Below are 20158 nucleotides of genomic sequence, written 5' to 3' on the forward strand. Positions count from 1 at the left end.
GAACAAAAATAGTAATTATGCCTCACGTAAAAAGTACTACAATTCTCTCTTTAACGATCTATGCTCGAGGACCCACTCAAAACTAAGTAAAGACACTTTTAGCTAAAAATCAGTAGGGATACCTCTCACACTCTGGGAGGTAATAACAATAATTTTTTTTTGCTCTCGATAAGTAGTGAAAGCACAACATACACGGCGAAACTCTTTTGAAAGAACAAAATAACCAAACAATAAGCAAAACTCAGTGAAATACATGGAAATCGACGCAAGATAACTTATTCAAAATATCCATTGCAAATGAATCGACTCATAAAAATGGGCTGACCCCCAGTCATGGGAGGTTGTGGCCAAGCGTTGGTGTCGTGTCTGTTATACCACTACATTAACGCGTGGTCCTCATCTTCTTTTGAGAAACAACTATACAAATACGAGACGTGATCACATAACAAGGAATCGTTTAGCAAGGGATTATAACTGTAATTCGACAAGATTTTTTAAACAGAAGGATCCTCCGTCGTAGGAAGCCATGGCAAATGGGAATGGTCATGGTGCCATATCCCGTTCCCATTCCTATTGGGGCCTAAGCTTTCCATAACAAACAACTATACAGATAGGAAATATGATCGCGAAAATTATATGAATGAACCCTAAGTCGTGGGGAGCCGTTGGGCAACTGTCATGACCGGTTGTGCGTTCTATCCCATCGGTCATCACGGTCTGTCCATGGAACTCTCATGAGAAAATCAACTCATCCCTCTATGAAAAGTGAACCGCAAGAATTACCCTACATTACCCCTACCATTAGAAAAATCACTTTAATAAATGTAACCACATGGAAGGAATACGGAACGAAAATAGACAGAAAGTCCGAGTCGTGGGGAATGCGTTGGCAGGGGGGGGGGAACACAGTCTGATTATTTTGTGGTCAGCGCCGTGCCAACGCATTTCTTTACGAATAACAACTTGCACAGGAAAAGGAACCCAAGAAGACTAGTAAAAATTAAATACCATAAAATTAAAAAGGCCAAGTAAACAGCTATAACTTATGATAAACATCATTAAATTGAAAGTGCATAGCTATTACGTAATCATTACCATACCCTAAACCACTATAACATAACATAATCATTATCAAATTAAAATATATAACAATTATGTAATCAATTACTATCCCTTAACTACGGTAACCTAACGCAAACCTCATTAAATGAAGGGTATACAGCTATTACGTAAATACTTTTATTCAGCAAAATACTGTAACTCAACATAATTGTTATTTTCCCAGATTATGACAAATCACAAGTCTAAAAAGTTAATTCATAATACATAATAAGGTGTACCAACGGAAAAGAAACGACCATAAAAGTAAAAAGAACAAAAATAAAAGATTATAAAAAAAAAATTACAAACCTTTCCCTTTCACCTCAAATATCTTAACCAATAGCAGTTCCTATTAAATGATAAATATTATATAATGACACATTTGTAGATACCGGTACGCGAGTAGCCGTCAACCACTGGTTAAGTGAAACGTCGAAACAAGCGACTATATGGTGCGTTCCTAACATTAACTAAAAATCTAAAATAATAAATAAAAAAAAGCAAACATGATGAGATTCCCGAGCCAGCCACAATTAAGTAATTGTAGCCTGGCAAATACAGCGTCATGGAAACTCAAGAAAAGCCATAGCATAAATAATATTAATGATTCCTTAAAAGAATAAGGTCTTATCAAAACAGTGGAGAATCTTGACTGCCCCACACTACATTTCCTTTTAAAATCTCCAAGGAAAGTCTTGGAAGACAGAATAATCCTAAGATTAATAGCAACCTTAGTTCATTATAATTTTAGTGCACGTACAATGACAAGAACGATCGAATACACCGGGCTAAGCGCCAACCTAGCATTCCAAATTTTAATACAAAGAATCCCAATGACCAAGTATGCCTTATTATCCGAGTACATCGCAAACAAAAATTGGTATGATCAGGATAATAATAAAGTCACTACAATTTGACCCATTAAATTTCTCTCCACTCTAATAGACCGAGGGCATACGCTAAAGGGAGGAAGCTTCCTTAGGGCCTTATACGTCAATTGTGTAAATAACACATACCTAAACCCAATAAACCCTTCAACAGGATCCGCTTTTTTCAAGTCACCCCGAGGGATTATAAAGACGTAAAGAAAATAACCCTGAATTTCTTTCAGCAAGACGAAAATTTCGGAATCAAAATATTCCCCGGCTTTGATGTAATTTTGCGCGAGCAACTATGTCGTTGTCAACTACATATAAACTTAAGTTTTTCCGTGGTAAGAATAATAAATGACCCGTTATCATTATCCGAATGGGGCCGAAAATTCATTCGATAAAATATGCAAAGGAGTGATATAATTGCTACATTGGAAGATCTACATCTCCCAAACCAATTATTAGTATATTTAATGTATTTGAACACGCCTGAAAGTGGTCAAAATAACGTAGTATACGAACTCAAATTTCTCAGTTCCAATGTATCATCTTGGAAAAATTATCGACTTATCAGGCTCAAAGGGGGTACTGCATCCTCAGGCTCAAAAGGGGTACTGCCTGACGATGCACCCATACTTAAACTGAAAGCCGATATCCGTGGAAGAAATTGTGTATATAAATAATCCAATCAGAATAAATAATAGAAGAGCTCACCAATATTATCTGAAGTGCTATGTCTAGGTTGATCAGTTATTATTTGAAAAGTGCATCATATAAGTGGGCTAGTAGTGTATTAATATGTTATAAAACTAAGTCAGGATGTAAAGACCCTAAGACATATATGTATATATATATATATATATATATATATATATATATATATATATATATATATATATATGTATATATATATATATATATATATATATATATATATATATATATATATATATATATATATATATATATATATATATATATATATATATATATATATATATATATATATATATATATATATATAACAACAATCCATGGAATGGCGACATTCATCATCACCCAAAAAGTGAAATTTCCCGGGCAGAAATTGTTTGCTTAAATTTCACTTTTTTGGGTGATGATGAATGTCGCCATTCCATGGATTGTTGTTTTGATTCTCACCCATTTCCTTACCATTCCAGCACTCATAATGTTTTGTCCGTAAACTTCACAGATCTCATGATGAATATCGATTGGTTTTACGCCTTTAGCACTAAGAAATTGTATAACCGCCCGTACTTCACAATCGGCGGGACTCACAATTGTCGGAGGCATCTTAAACACTCAGTAAACAACGTATACAATTAAAAATCAGACTGTAATGGCGTCAGTGCGTAGACAAGAGATGTAAGTAACCAGCGTGCATGCGCAGAACGGCGACCGTAGCACTGTGGCGGCGTAATCGTAAAACGGTACTTACTTAAAAAACATGCCTCGTATATATCGTTCTTTAAATTGAAAAAAAAGGGGGAAGAAAAAGGTAGTTTCGTGGAAAACTCAATACTTTTAAACATGTGTGGAACTTTGGGGAATCGAATTAAGTTCGAACAATTAATAACCAAGTGCAAAGTGGCACTGGTGAACAAATAGTTCAACCTCGACCTGAAGCTGCCTTACATTCCATTCAAAAGTAAATATTCATTATTAGTTAATATGGAGCTTTAGAAATATCGAATTACGTCGAACAAAAAAGTACCCGAGTATGAGGAAGTACTGGCGAAAAAGTAGTTTGATGTTGACCTAGAGTAACCATGATTGTAACTAATCTTGAATAAAAGTAACTAGACAAAAGCCAATAGAAACTACCTTTCATTTCAGAACAATGGCCAAGGCAATTATTGATACAGAGTTTATAACTATCCAACATGCAAAAGAAAACGTGATATATTCTGCAGCAATCCTGATTGTGAAGAAATCAGGGGAAGAAGTTTTCGCGAAAAAGTGGAACGTCAAATATGACTTAAGGAAATATAACGTAGGACCGTATTATTTTTGACTACGATTGGCAAAGACACCCAAACATTGACCCTCAAGAGGAAAATTGGGAATAAAATACAACGGGAGGAAGGGCAAATACCTTCAATATATTCAACATAAGATAAGAAGCTTCCAAAAACAATAGAAAATTCAGTACTGGTTTGTTAAAGGTCCATATCAGACAGATTTATTGCTTCTAGACAAATGCAGAAAACAAAAAATGTGTCACAAGATTGAGAAAAAGCCAAACTGCGTAAAATACCAAGGTCAACATGACCCACTCCAAAAGATAAGATATTATAAACAATATCTCTACAACCCAAAAAGCGTAAGATATAGTGTAATAAGAAAAGAAATTATCTTTAAAAGAATAAAAACCAATGAATCAAAATTAAATGCAACCAAAATAAGTAATACCTCCTCTATTTAAATAATTTTGTGCCACATAAATCAAAGTCACTCCACACACCCCTCAAATTAAATGTGACATTCATTTTGAATGGACCCATTCAAAAAAATTACCCCCTCCAACTTAACAATCAGTCATACGTGGCCCATCTGTAATTAATTAATTCAGGCACCAAAAACTTTAACTTCATTTTGTGGATTTTCCCAATCAAGTCAGGCAACTCGCGTAACATTAATCTAAATTGTTGTTCGATTACCAGGCATAAAATTACAAAATTGTATCCATATTATAATTATTGATGACTTAATTCCAGAACTAACAAAGAGATGAGGCTAACAAATTGCATGACAATCTTCATCGGCCATGCCGTAGCCCAAGATATTGTAAAACATAGAATAATCTTCAAACATGAGAATTCGTTGCCTGCAAGTAATAATGCCTTGAAGATATTTATTATAATGGATTCCGAACCGTTCAAAACAGTATTTCAAAAATTAATAAGACGGGAAAAAAATAATAATGAACTGAAGGACTATTTTCTAATTTTTAAGATCGGAAAAGTGCCTGCAATCAACCGAAGAAAATGCAAAACGAGGAAATTAAAGGAAATCTATCCCCCGTTATTCCTAAACTGAAATCAAAATTCATAATAGATGATTTTGGCAAGAAAATGGCAGAAATTGATAAGGCTCTAGGAACTAACAATAGAGAAAGCCGGAGAAGAAGAACGTTAATTAAAGTGGATGGTCCCATAAGTGAACGTACTGCGATAAAATCTACCACAAGCTCTTCCGCGACAACTTCCAGGAAAAGCAAACTCTATAATGGGAATTACGCCATGTTGAATGAATTACCAAGTGTATGGATATACCTTAAGCAACTATGGCAAGATCATATCGCGAGTAACGTTACCAAGAAAATATCACCAACAGGAAAAAAGGAAAATATCGACAAGCCACGAAGAAGGAAAGATACAACGACAACCACACCCATACCTAGGGCACGAGCCGAAGAAATTCAATCTTCACTATCGACCATCGCAACCAATACGGTTCCAGGACTAATCAAACTCGAGGGTGATTCACAAACAAAATTAATCGCTCTGACGTATCTGAAACCAACGGTATTCACTAAGTGGACATGGTCGACTGGACTAAAAGCTACACATACCCATCCATTCGGCAAAATATTTATACAAGCAAGAGCGAAAATACAAATGATGCATACCGAGACGCAAACTATAGTAGTTCAAGGGTACGATACTAATAGCAAAAAGAAAAGCTTAGAGAATAAGAAAAAAGAATAATACGCACCCAAGAAATGTTGGAAAAGTGACGGTAAGTATACGTGTGCCAGATAAGCCATGTCTGACAAGCCAGCAATAGTTTATGTCAATTCATTACCTGGACTAAATGACAAGATCACCTTAAGAGTATCTGTTCACGAGTCCTTCTTGACATTGTATAGGCAGACTACAAGCATTATTTGAATTGTTCAATACAGAAATAAAAAAGTTAAAGCAAAGTACTATGAGAATCTTCGAGGTATTCTTTCGAAAAAGCAAATTCCGCAGATCTGCTAGTCTAATACCAATTGTAGGAGAATTGGCATCACGCTTATTTGGACTATCAACTGAAGAACACCTGGATATCATAAGGGAAAACGTAAGAAAACTAAATAACGCATTGAACGTGACCTTACATGTCCAAAAAATACAAGCCAGCATAGCCAACTATCAGAGGAAAAAAATTGAGGCAATTTCAAAGAAATTCTGAAAGACAGGAAATACAATGAATTATTTGAAGAACGAAGTAGATCGTGTGATATCAGATTCGAGCCTCACCATGGTATCACTCGACATAGTGACAATGTCATTACTTAACCTAGCAACTGATGTTAGCAAATTTGAATTCGCGTTATTTGCCCTTACTGGAGGAACCTTATCCTACGACCTGGTAGATCCTTCGAACCTAAACAGCATTTTAGATGAAATAAAAACACATCTAACATTCGGTCTATATCTACCCACAGAACCAGAAGTAGCAAACCTATTCCACTATTACACCAAGCTAAAGGTTCGCATCACGGAGATATACGAACAACTATTTTCAGTGGTAACGATTCCATTAATAAATCAGCAATACATTTATGACTTATATAGAATCTCTACGTTTCCGGCCAAAATAGGCGAAACCAATTCATTTATGACTATTACACCCGAGGCGGGGTACTTGATAATCGATCAAGATAGAAGGAAATATGCCTTAGCTAACCCAAAAAGGAATGTGTAGCTTTCAAAAACCTAGTATGTCAACTAACCCTGCCTATTTAAAATGTAAAATCCGGATCCTGTATGTTAGATATTTTTCTCAAAATTTTTATCGGATGGGTTTGGGGGAAAAGGGCGTGTGGGGACTAATTAAGCTTCGGTCTCTTTTGCCTCTTTAAAAATGAACTAGAACTTTCTATTTTCAATCATATGATCCCTCTCTGAAGTTTATACGAGTTTACCTTCTATAAGAACCATATATATCCCCAGAGTATAACTTACAACGCTTGTCTCTGGGCCCTGGGGGGTCGTGTCTACCCTGGAGTTTTAATATCTGATGGTTGAACTATTTTTAACAAAATAGTAACCTTAAATTTTTATCGGATGGGTTTATCCATCCGTCTGAAACGAAATAAAGTTGGGCGTGAATTTTTTTCATTGACTACTTTTTCAATATTTTCTGAACAGATTGTCATAGGTCAATGCTCTACATTTCTATTGATATTAAATAACTTGTTTTTTTTCAAGTGATTAATTAGTTATGAAACGAATTATACTACACATATTATGTTTGTACAACATGTGTCGACCCCGGAGTTTTTGTTATCTGACCCTTGATTTTTTTTTACGAAATGGCTACCTCAAAATTTTTATCTGATGTATTTAGGGGAAAAGGGCCTGAGGGAGGGGCTAGTTGCCCTTCGATCACTTTTGACTCTTAAAAACTGAACTAGAACTTTCAATTTCCAATCCAATGAGCCCTCTCTGAAGTTTATACGAGAATTCCATCCAAAACAGCTATATATGCCCCCCGGTTACAACTTATGATTAATTAGTATATATATAATTTTTATAACTAATGATTAATTAGTTATAAAACGAATTATCTTACAAATATTATGTTTGTACAACATGTGTCGACCCTGGAGTTTTCGTTATCTGACCTTTGAAGTTTTTTTTTTAACAAAATGGATACCTAAAAATTTTTATCTGATGTATTTTGTGGAAAAAGGGCGTGGGGGGTTAGTTGCCCTTTGATCACTTTTGACTCTTAAACGCTGGACTATAACTTCCAATTTCCATTCAAATGAGCCCTCTCTGAAGTTGATACGAGAATCCCTTCCTGCCCCCGGGCCCTGGGGTGTTTTATCGACACCAGAGTTTTGTTATTTAACCTTTCAACAATTTTTAACAAAATGGCATTTTTGACCCTTCCATATAAAGGCCCTCTGGTGGGAAAATAATAAAATATTGAACCTATATAAGATTTAGTTACTCATATATGTTTGCATCGATTATTTTTATGTTTGTGATATATTTAATTTTGATTTAAGTTCGTTGGTGGTTTCGTTTATTCTTTCACAGTAATTTCTTTTTTTTAGTTTTAACTATAATATGAATTAATTTCTGTTGGTCCTGAGTGAAATATGGCTCTTTACTTTTCTTAGAAAACTTATTTTTATGCAAGGTTTTTTTACTAATAATAATAAAACATTGACGCCTTATGGCCTTTGCAATAGACAACTTAATTACATTCCTCTAATAAATCAAACGTGATTTTTTCACGCAACAATGAATGGATCGAAAAATAGCTTCAAAAGACAGTAGTTCGGCTATTTCATTTGTTGATGCAGAAAGAACAGGATCATTTTGATTAGACCATTTTTCAGATTTTTTTTTGCCAAAATAATTTAGGATTTATCGCAAAGTATACATTTTAACCTTATTTTAAGGATGGCTGTAATTTTAGCATTTTCAGTTTGAGAGACCTTCTGGGATTGGATAGACAATTCTTTATCTAGTTCTTACTAGTGTATTTTGATGTGTCTTACCGTCCCATCGAAATTTCTTGAAACTTTTAACTTTCTTCCCATACAAAACTTTACCTTAATAAAGTCTTTGGGGTGGGGGCAGCGTAGTTGCCATAAAGAAGAAAACTTTAGCGTAGACAGCAGGAAAGGGGGGAGGGTGAGGCCTTTCAACTATTTAAAAAAAATCTATCTCAAAGTTCTTATCAGATGGGTTTTAGAAAAAAGGGCGGGGAGGGGGGGGGGCTAGGTGCCCACCAATTTCTTTTGACTCTTAAAAAGTGAAATAGAACTTTCAATTTCCAATAAAATGAGCCCTCTTTGAAGTTAATACGAGTATCCCTTCCATAAGACCCATATATGCCCCCAGGACAGAACTTACAACGCCTGCCCCCCGGCCCTGGTGGGTTGTGTCAATGCCGAAATTTTTGTTACATGATCTTTGAACTATTTTTAACAAAATAGCTATCTTAAAATTTTTATTGGATACACTTGGGAAATAGGGTTTGAGGGGAAGCTGGTTACCCTCCAATATCTTTTGACCCTTAAAAAGTGAACTAGAACTTTCAATTTCCAATCAAATGAGCCCTCTCTGAAGTTTATACGAGTATTCCTTCCATAAGAACCATATAAGGCCCAGGGCATAACTTATAACCCTTGCCCCTGAAGACTGTGGGGGGGGTGTCCTGCTCAAACAAATAATTTCCAGAACTTTCAACTACGTTGAACAAAATGGCTATATCAAAATTTTGATTGGATGTGCTTGGGGAAATGGTGGGCGTGGAAGGGGTGTCAGTTGCCTTAGAATCGCTGTCGACTATTAAAAAGGGATATAGTCATTTAAAATTTTAATCGAATGAGCCCTTTCTGAAGTTTCTACGACAACGATGTCCATACAAAACCTTAAATAACCCCCAGGGCATAACTAAAAACCCTTGTCAATCAACGAACCTTCAAAACAGGGTCATTCGATTGGAAACTCAAAGGGCTAGTGCCCTTTTTAATAGTCGAAATTTATTAGAGGGCAACTAGCCCCCCCCCACACACCCATCATTTCCCCAACACATCCAATCAAAATTTTTAGATAACAATTTTGTTCAGCGTAGTTGATTTCCAGATAGAAAATATGTTTTTCAGGAAGACACTCCCCCACAACCCTCAGGGCAAGAGTTTTAAGTTATGCCCTGGGGGTACATATGGTTTTTGTAGAAGGCGTTGTAGTAGAAACTTTAAAAAAGACTCATTCGATTAGAAATTCAAAAGGCTAGCGCCCTTTTAATAGTCGAAAGTGATTGGAGGGCAACTAAACCCCCCCCCCCCGCCCATCATTCCCCCAAACACATCCAAACAAAATTTTGAAATAGCCATTTTGTTCAGCGTAGTTGATTTTCGGACAGAAAATATGTTTTTGAGGAGGACACTCCCTCCCAACCCTCAAGGCAAGGGTTTCAAGTTATAACCTGGGGGCATATAAGGTTTTATAGAAGGCGTTGTCGTAGAAACTTCAAAAAAGGCTCATTCGACTGGAAATTCAAAGGGCTAGTGCCTTTTTTAATTGTCAAAATTGATTTGGGGCAACTAACCCCCCTCTCACGCCCACCTTTCCCCCAAACACATCCAATCAAAATTTTGAGACAGCCATTTTATTAAACGTAGTTTTAAGTTCTGGAAATTAGGTATTTGAGGAAGACAGCTCCCCCACAGCCCTCAGGGCAAGGGTTGTTAGTTATGCACTGGGGGAATATATGGTTCTTGTGGAAGGAATGCTCGTATAAACTTCAGAGAGGGCTCATTTGATTGGAAATTGAAAGTTCTAGTTCAGTTTTTGAGAGTCAAAAGATATTGGAGGGTAACCAGTCCCCCCCCCCAAACCCTTTTTTCCCAAGTGCATCCAATAAAAATTTTAAGATAGCTATTTTGTTAAAAATAGTTCAAAAATCATATAACAAAAATTCCGGTGTCAACACAACCCACCAGGGCCCAGGGGTTGTAAGTTATGCCCTTGGGGCATATATGGGTCTTATGGAAGGGATGCTCGTATTAGCTTTCAAAGAGAAATCATTTGATGGGAAATTGAAAGTTCTAGTTCACTTTTTAAGAGTCAAAAGAGATTGGAGGGCACCTAGCCCCTCCCCTTCACGCTCTTTTTTCCTCAAACCCATCCGCTAAGAACTTTGAGACAGCTTTTTTTTTTAAATAGTTCAAAGACCATACAACGAAAACGCAGGGGTCAACACAGTCCCACAGGGCCCGAGGGCAGGTGTTGTAAGTTATGCCCTGGTGGAGTATATGGTTCTTATTAAAGAGATGCTCGTAAAAAATTCAGAGATGGCTCATTTGATTGGAAATTGAAAGCTCTAGTTAAGTTTTTTAGAGTCCAAAGAGATTGGAGGGCAACTAGACCCCCCCCTCCCCGCGCCCCTTTTTCCCAAAATGCATCCAATAAAAATTTTGAGATAGCCATTAAGTAAAAAAGTTCAAAGGTCAGACGATAAAAAATCCGGTGTCAATACAACCCCCAGCATCCATGGGTAGGCCTTCAAAGTTATGCCCAAAAGACAGGTATGGTTCTTATGAAAAAGACACTCGTGCAAAGTTCATAGAGGGCTCATTTGAATGGAAATTGCAAGGTCTGAGTTCTTTTTTAAGAGTCTAGAGAGTTAAACTAGCTCCCCCCCCCACGCTCTTTTCCTCCAAATCCCTCCGCTACAAATTTTGAGATAGCCAGTGTTTTAGAAATTTTTTAAAAATTAGATAACAAAAGTCCCCCCGAGGCAGGGGGATAGGCGTTTTAAGTGTTGTCCTGGGGGCGTATATGGTTCTTATAAAAGGAATGCTCGTATAAAATTCAGAGGGGGGGCTCATTTGATTGGAAAGTGAAAGTTCTAGTTCAATTTTTAAGAGTCAAAAGATATCCGAGGGCAACTAGCACCACCCCCCCCCCCCTCCCAGACACACACACACACCCTTTCTCCCCAAGTCCATCCGATAAAGTTTTTATAATAGCCATTTCATTAAAAAAAAAATTTTAAGGTCAGATAAGAAAACTTCCTGTGTCGACAGAACCCACAAGGGCACGGAGGCAGGCGTTATGAGTGATGCTCTAGGGGCATATATAGTTCTTATGGAAGGGATGCTCGTATAAACTTCGGAGAGGGCTCATTTGATTGGAAATTGAAAGTTCTAGCTCACTTTTTAAGAGTCAAGAGAGATAAACTAGCTCCCCCCCACGCTCTTTTCCTCCATATCCCTCCGCTACAAATTTTGAGATAGCCAGTGTTTTAGAAATTTTTTAAAAATTAGATAACAAAAGTCCCCCCGAGGCAGGGGGATAGGCGTTTTAAGTGTTGTCCTGGGGGCGTATATGGTTCTTATAAAAGGAATGCTCGTATAAAATTCAGAGGGTGGGCTCATTTGATTGGAAAGTGAAAGTTCTAGTTCAATTTTTAAGAGTCAAAAGATATCCGAGGGCAACTAGCACCACCCCCCCCCGCCCAGACACACACACGCCCTTTCTCCCCAAGCCCATCCGATAAAGTTTTTATAATAGCCATTTCATTAAAAAAAAAATTTTAAGGTCAGATAAGAAAACTTCCTGTGTCGACGGAACCCGCAAGGGCACGGAGGCAGGCGTTATGAGTGGTGCTCTAGGGGCATATATAGTTCTTATGGAAGGGATGCTCGTATAAACTTCGGATAGGGCTCATTTGATTGGAAACTGAAAGTTCTAGTTCCCTTTTTAAGAGTCAAAATAAATAGGAGCGTAACTAGGCCCCCCTCCTCCACACCCTAAATGTATCAGAAAAAAATTTTGAGATAGAAATTTTGTTAAAAATAGTTCAAAGTTCTGATAACAAAAAACTCCGGTGTCGACACAGCCCCCCAGGGCCCGGGGTAGGCGTTTTATGCCCTGGGGGCATTTATGGTTGTTATGGTTGTTAAAACCTACTGCGTCATTGGCGTTTTACTGAAAACTATATGCGTCTTGAACAGTCTTGGAAAGTATAAACAACATCAAATTGAATATTTGATGCATAATGATATTAATTGTTGAAAGATCCATCAGTTCAAGAATTTATCTCACTGTAATTGTATTTTATTTTCAATAATGTAAGAACTAGAAAATAAAATATTTGTGATATAATCCGTTTTCAGTTAAGCAACAATGACCCGGTAGGCTTTTGGTGTTTATTTACAGTTAGGAAAGGAGGCAGTATCCAAACACTTGTTTGTAGGGAAACTATATTCGTCTTTAACAACTTTAAAAAGAGCTAATAAATTAAACTGAATATTTGATGTATAATAATATTAATTGCTGAAAGCTCATCAGTTCAAAATTTTGCTATAATTTTAATGTTTACTTTCAACATTAAGTACAAAAGAAAATATTTGTGATAAAATTGATTTTCAATAAAGCGCCAATGACGCAGTAGGTTTTAGACTTTTACAATGAGAGAAGGAGGTCATACCACAAACTCTTGTTTGTGGTAATTTTTGTTCGTTTCAAGCTTGATTTGCATATTCAATTTTAAGTTTTACTCGGTTTAAGATTTGTTTATTCATTTACATTAATATCTATTGTATATTTGTTTGCATTGATTGTTTATTTAATTTATGTTCGTTTTGAGTTTAGTTTAAATTTCAATAGCAAAAATTATTGTGTTTTGTGTTAAGCTTGATTTTCGTAATTAATCTAAGCATTTCTAGACTTGATATCTATTTATTCTTTTGTATTATAGCTTTTTGTTTGTTTTTGCTAAGATTGTTTATCGAATTTAGTCTCGTTTCGGATTCCATTTTTTATTTCATAAAAATCTCTGTTCGCTCTGGGTTTTACGTTTAACATGTATGTTTTGATGAAGAGATTAAATTTCAAAATGCTATTAAGTTTCTTTTAAAAACGTATTTTTGGGAAAGTTTTTTTTAATTAATCTCTGGATAACACCTAGCATATTCTCCGCAGTAGCCATACTATGGGGCCATGTATGTATGTGTTTTCCATTATAATACTCAAGTACAAGTACACAAAACTGAGAAAATCTCCTTATTTTTTATCCCTTTTCTCTATCATATGGTCCTGCTTTGAGGCAAAATGTCCAGTAATTCTGCTTTTCTACATTCTATTAACATCGTTTGGCTATCAGGAACTGAATTGCACTCTTTTTTTACTGCTGATACCCATGCTGGTGTCCGTTTGGCTCTTCCGTTCCCTCCCCTTTTATATATTCTCTTTTAAACCTTTTTAACATTATTTTTATCTCAATTTTCTTTTTTGGTTTTGTTTTAATTTGTGCCTTTTTAACTTTCTTACATTTGACACTTTTTGTTTTTTAGACTAATGAATGGCTTTGCCTTTCTGATATTGTTGTTTTTGGCATTGTTTAGCCAGTTTTTTTAGTTGTTGTGCTATTTCTATGTCTTTTTTTATTATATGACCCGGAAATGCGAATTCGGCCCTTCGGGGTTTGTGATAGTCATTTTTCGAAATAAATATCTTATCTTATCTCTATGCTGTTGCAAAGTAAAATGAAGCCATCTCCATATTCTAAATTATAGGTCAGTTTAAAGAAAGATTGCAATAAATCAAGAGGTTATGCTTAATAAAAAAATATCTCACCTTTGATTTAACAAGGCACCATTCCCCATATTGTAAAACTTGGTACAGGATTCTTTTTTCCATTTGTATTTAGAACATTACAACAGAAAACTTAATAATCAGCCTGAAAATAAGGAATTTGTAAGAAAACCGAGGTTTAGAAAAATAAATAGTTTCAAAGGAGAGCTTCAAATCAAATCAAAATCTCCTTTATTTCAAAACGCTTACACGGTCGGGCCGATTCTTGTTTTGTTTTTTCGTCAAGACAATAGTAAATAATTCAAAAAGTCTACATATACAACATGCAATTTTCACATTCAGTGACACGGTCAAAACAAATACAATTTTCACAACACTTACACGGTCGACAAAAATTCAAATAACATACATCTATATATAAAATTAGGCAACAAGCCCAGACACAAAACTTTTTTCACATCTTGCAGGGGTTGTAAATACTGGTTGTATTTTTGGTTCAGCTTCAGCAACGGACCTTTGCAACCTTTTTCTATAAGAGGAAAAATCCGGAGGAAGTATATCACGTAGGTTGAGATTTTTCCAGACACTCTTTCCCAATTTGAGACTAAGTTGTTGAGCTTACACTGTAATAACAACAGGGGCCTAACAAGTATTGAAACCCTTCTTACCGCACCCCCCAAAGAAAGATTGTGGTACTAAAAAAAACACTCTGAATATTACGGCAAATTTTGTTTAACTAATTCAGTGCTTCTGATACCAGTCTGATTGCATCAATTTTTTTTTCTTTTAGCACAAAAGGACATTGGTTTCTGTTTTTTTTTTTTATGCTTTTTATTTCAATTCATTGTGAGGAAGTAGTAAGTATATAAAACCTTCGGTTTTTATGGAAAGCATGGACTGGGTCTCAGTCAGGTTTATGGGTGTAATATTATATTTTTTAAGACGTGCATAGTTCTTGTCTGGGGCCAAAATGATGGTATTCACTTGTCCTTGACCCAGAACTTACACCATGTGAGCTGAAGTGGAGGAATATAGTCTACATCACAGAAGACTCTCTGAACTTGCTTCACCACGCTTGTGTTCTTTACCCATGCTTCTGCTTTCAAGCGGAAGGCCCTGTTTAAGCGGACCAGCTAGCAGACAGCAGTTTTATAATGAAGTTGGACTAAAACTTAAAAGTGCTTAAGATGTTCAACAATTACCAGGCTCCATTACCGAAAACGTTTCTTAGAAACTGAAGTTGAAACTTTGCAGCTCCAATAAAGTAGCCTTTTTCATGATTCTGGAAGGGCTCCCATTTGCTTTTACAAGCCACTTTTATTTTATGATTCTGGTTTGTCAGACATAAGAGATAAAAGAATTCGGGTAAGTCCTAAAAAGAACGAGGATGAATGTGGTAGCTGTTAGGTTTAACTTGATGAACAGTCTTGACCCTTATCATGTGACAGGTGTGACAAATGGTCATACACAGATTGTATTGGGATCTCAAAGTCAGAATATGCACTGTTCCGGAAAATGACTGAGTCTCAAATGTGAATGGTTTTGCCCAGTTTGTAAGGTTAGTGGAAACACCAGCCTAGGATCAGACACCACCCAAAGCCTAATTGAAACAACTGTCTCAAAAAGCTGTGACTGCCTTGCTTAACCGGTTCCGAGAAGATCTCAAGCAAGAACTAGTGACCATAAATAGTAGAATCTCGAACTTTGAAAGTGATGTTGCAAGCAAATGTTCCCTAGTTGAGGTGGAAACTAAAATAGAAGACATAGTTAAAAGTAAGCTGAGCCAGTCTCGTAGTGACAGTAGTAAGAAGTTTGAAAGTGACGTGAGAAACATTATTCGTGAGGACAGAGAAAGACAGAAACGTCTGCTTAACATTGTGGCATATGGAATACCAGAATCGTGAGAAGAGGCTGCTGACATCCTACTGTTTGTTCAGGACTATCTTTCCCAATCGTATAACCTGCATCCGTCAATGTTCTGAAGCCACAGCGACTTGGAAACAATTATCCGAAACCAAGTGACTGCCCTGGGCTTCTTCTTTTCCTCACAGACAGTTACAAGGTTAAAAATGTGATTGTGACTAAATCAAGAGAGCTGAAGGGGGACGTACAGTTCCACTTTGATCGCACAAAGGCAGAAAGAGAAAAGCAAAAATTGAACCGGACGTCAAAAAAAGGGGTAGTAACGGAGCATTGACTCCATTGCGCACTGAAACAAGCCCAACTGTAAATAGTTGGTTTCCTAGTAGCGTTAGTGTGGATGAGGATAATAGTGATGCTTTCCATTCGTACTCGAGCTCTAGCTCAACAAACATAAGTTAGAGAAGTTTATCGAAAGTGATACACAATAACAACCCAGTCAGTGGAAAGAAAGTGTTAAAACTGTTTTACACGAATATTGATACAATGACAAACAAGCTTCCGGAATTGAAACTGGCAGCCACCACTGAAGATTATGATATACTCTGTATTTGTGAATTGACCCCCTAAGAACTCCAGCAACCCACTGGCAGAAAACCATATTAGGATACCTGGATATCGCCTGTTCTCAAATCTGTCTATTAACCCCAGGAGAGGCACCGCCATCCACACAAAGGAAGGAATACAAGTTAGAGATTTATCTTTCAATCATGATTATTCCCCATGAGTTGAGAGTGTTTTGTCAGTATTATTAATGAGGGAAAATCATTACTGATAGGTTGCATATATAGAAGCCCCAGTTGTCCAGATATCCTTGGGTCTTATCAAGCTCTAATTCAGTTGGCTGAACAAGCATCTAATGATGATAATAAGGACTTAATTCTTCTTGGAGACCTGAATCTACCGGATGTCAAAAGGGCTGAGGGTTTGGGTTATCAACAAAGCTCTATTGTCATTTGCCCCATTTGTTGAATATTTGGGTAGCAATAGCCTATATCAGGTAATAAACCAACCGACCCGGTATAAGAATAACCAGATGCCATCCCTACTAGATTTGACAATCACTAAAAACCCAGGATTGTTAGTGAACATTGAGTACCTCCCTCCCATTGGTGCCAGCGACCACGTCTGCATCTCCCATGACTTGCTGCTTAGTCAGCGAACAAACAATTGTACTAAACAAACTGACACCGACTACAGCAAAATCAGGGAGATAATACGGGCAATAGAATGGGACCAAGTGATTGTCAAGGGAGACATTGAGCTAGCATGGCAAAATTTTAAGAACAGTCTGCTCCAAGCTGAGAGGACATGCACTAGGGTGTTTCACGAGTATAAGGGAAACAATATGATGAGGTTTCATGTGATAAACATTCCTGAAAAGTTTTACACTTACAAACCTAGTGCAAGTGGCCCCTCAAAGCACACAAAGTTTGAAAATATCACGCTTTTCGTCATATTTTTGTTAAAATGCAGTTAAATTGCCAAATAAAAACAGTTGAAACATTGTACTTAGTCAGAACAATTAGGTTAGCAATATTAACATAAGTTAAAGATAACTGAGTCACATCAATTGGCCTGTGTACTACTTTCCAAGACGCATTTATATCAAATATATTGTGAAATGTAGAACACCACATCCCACAAAGCGCAAGTCTCGCAAACCACAGTTTGTATACACCTTACACTACAGTAACATTTGTAACCGTTATTATTGTCTATGTCTACAGTGCTGCAGTGCAGAGTCACTGGTCACCTACAAGAGAAATAATACTTCTTCAGTGGTTCAGCAACTGTCTGACGATGGTATTCGACGAGCAGGAATATAAGCTGGCACGGTATTTCATGATGTGTTAAAGATGATTGAAGTCGCTTGCTAACTTCACTGCCCTTTCTGCACAATCATTTCCTACTCGTAAAACAGAAACCTTCAGTTTTGCTGTTGCATACCCAGCACATTCATGCCATATTCATGGATCAGTTTCGGTAAATGATGCATTGATACTGAGTGCTGTGAAAAGATTCTTAGACCTTTCAGTAGCAAAATCTGCCAGTCATAGACTTTGAAATGAGCTAATTGTTTTTGGATCAACTCCCCTCAAATCATGTTTGTTCATTGGTTTTGCCAATGTCATAGTAAGTTGTTTCTTTTCTGCATTGTTCACATGATCTGAAAACAATGCCATGGAGACTAAATCTTAGCTGAGGTACCAAAGGTGACCCTTCATCTTCTTTAGTGTAATTTGTGCCACCCGATAGTCAACTGCAGAGTAAGACTCCAATATCTGAAGCAGTAGTCCAGTAAAAGTACGGTTTGACCGGAACAAAATTGCAACAAAAGGTGTTTTTACACCAAAATGTTCACAAAAAATCGCTGAACATCATATCCAAAATCCGCTAAAATCACCCGCCGGGAAACCCTTCTAAGGCTGCTTAAAGAAGGTGGAAGGGGGAAAAAATAGGTTTTTCCATTTTTGATATTTAGGAAGCTTTTTTTACACTAAAATATTCAGAAAGAATCGCTAAACAACATATCCAAAATCTACTAAAATCGCCCATCGGAAAAATCTTTTACGGCTGCTTAAAGGGGGTGGGAAAAAAATCAAAAAGACAAAAAAAAATCGGTTTTTTCTTTTTTGACAATTAGGAAACTTTTTTTACATTAAATGTTCATAAAAAATCGCTGAACAACATGTCCAAAATCCGAGAAAATCACCCACCGGGAAAATCTTCTGGGGATGCTTAAAGGTGGTGAAAGGGGTGAATTTTTTTTCGATTTTTGTTATTTCTGTACGTTCGGGGACTCGATTCTGGTATAAATCAACTCGCTGATATCGAGAATGAAAGGCAAAAATACATAAATAAAAATTGCTGTATGATCGTCTTGAAACTTGCAAGACAGAGAACCAAAAGCCAACACCAAATTGAGTTACCAGGCTAGACCAAAAGGTTTTACCGGACTTAGAGCATCTCCAATTAGCCCAGAAGAGAAAAAGTTAGTGGACATCAGCCCAGACTAAAATGAATCACTAGCCTTGAAATATCTTTGGTCAGCCCAGACCAAAAGGATATACCGGACTTAATATTTCAATTAGCCTAGACCGAAAGGAATTGACAGAATTTACATCTTTTCGATCAGCCTATACCAATAAACTCGCCGCAGTTATGAACATTTCCTGATGAGCCCAAACCAAAAGGAGCTATCGGATTTAGAATATTTTACATCAATTCGGACCAAAAGGAGTCACCAGACTTAAAATAATTTTAAGAATCGTGAAACCCACCAGGGGCTTCCCAAACCAGACCAAAAGGCTTCCAATACTTGACACTAAGTGCCAATGATATACTAGCCTTTAGGAAGTTTAAGGGGGTGGCAGCCCCCCTCTTGTTGTGGTAATTTATGTTGTTCTCGAGGTCTCGATTATTCATTTTAATTTCTAAGTTTGATTTATACAATCACAGTAACACCTGTCATTGTTTATAATTTCTCTTCATTTTTTTTAATTTCTGTTCGTTTTAGATTTTATTTATTCAGTCTCGCAATTCTTGTTCGTTATAAGTCTGATGTATTAAATAACTGTATCTCTTGTCATTTAGATTCTAATATCGTTCTATACTTTTCTCTGAAATGCATTTTTGAGCTACTTTTCAAATTGGAGAAGAGAGGAAATCCCCTCCTCCTTCAAACAATAGCTTCTGTTTCAATATTGATTGACCTAAGCTATGGCTTAGCTTCCTACGGATGAGGCAACATATCAAGTCTATCAAGTCTACTTACTCATAATAATGTGTCTGCCAAACTAGCTGATATAACAGTCAGGTACTTTTGAAGATAGATGGCGATCCTGTTATGTGCGCTGTGCAGCCTGTGTTTTCGAAACCTAGCTGTACATAGTCTTTAATGGGACGTATAGACTAGAATATTCAAGTTTCTATGCGTCTATGCTTAGTCTCTCTTTTTCTAAAGTCTAGTTTCCACAAGTTTGATTCTCATCAGATAACCAGGTTCCCAACGACTAGCGAAGCAAAAAAGAGTGAGGTACTTCTATGCTCCTTTAAGTTCGAGATTTTCCTGTATCGCTTTTCGCAGGCGGTTCGAAGTATTTCAGGCGTCCATTGATCTGATTTTTCTATAAAACTTCTTTTATTTTGGCACTGTAGTTATTAAAATCTTATTTTTTGTAGTTT

The 20158-nt window shown here is 36.7% G+C and overlaps 1 protein-coding gene across 1 annotated transcript in view; it reads right to left on the reverse strand.

Annotated features, from left to right (window-relative positions):
* Window positions 1-20158, reverse strand: part of LOC148946813 (NBAS subunit of NRZ tethering complex-like) — a 211149-nt gene that overhangs the window by 167746 nt on the left and 23245 nt on the right. Inside the window, exon 2 of the mRNA XM_089096616.1 lies at window positions 14093-14195. The gene's annotated coding sequence lies outside the window, so the exon portion shown is untranslated. The remainder of the gene's footprint in view (window positions 1-14092; window positions 14196-20158) is intronic.

Source organism: Artemia sp. Qi Xiang Cuo, chromosome 11 (genome assembly GCF_049724085.1).
Source record: "Artemia sp. Qi Xiang Cuo chromosome 11, ASM4972408v1, whole genome shotgun sequence".
NCBI lineage: Eukaryota > Metazoa > Arthropoda > Branchiopoda > Anostraca > Artemiidae > Artemia > Artemia sp. Qi Xiang Cuo.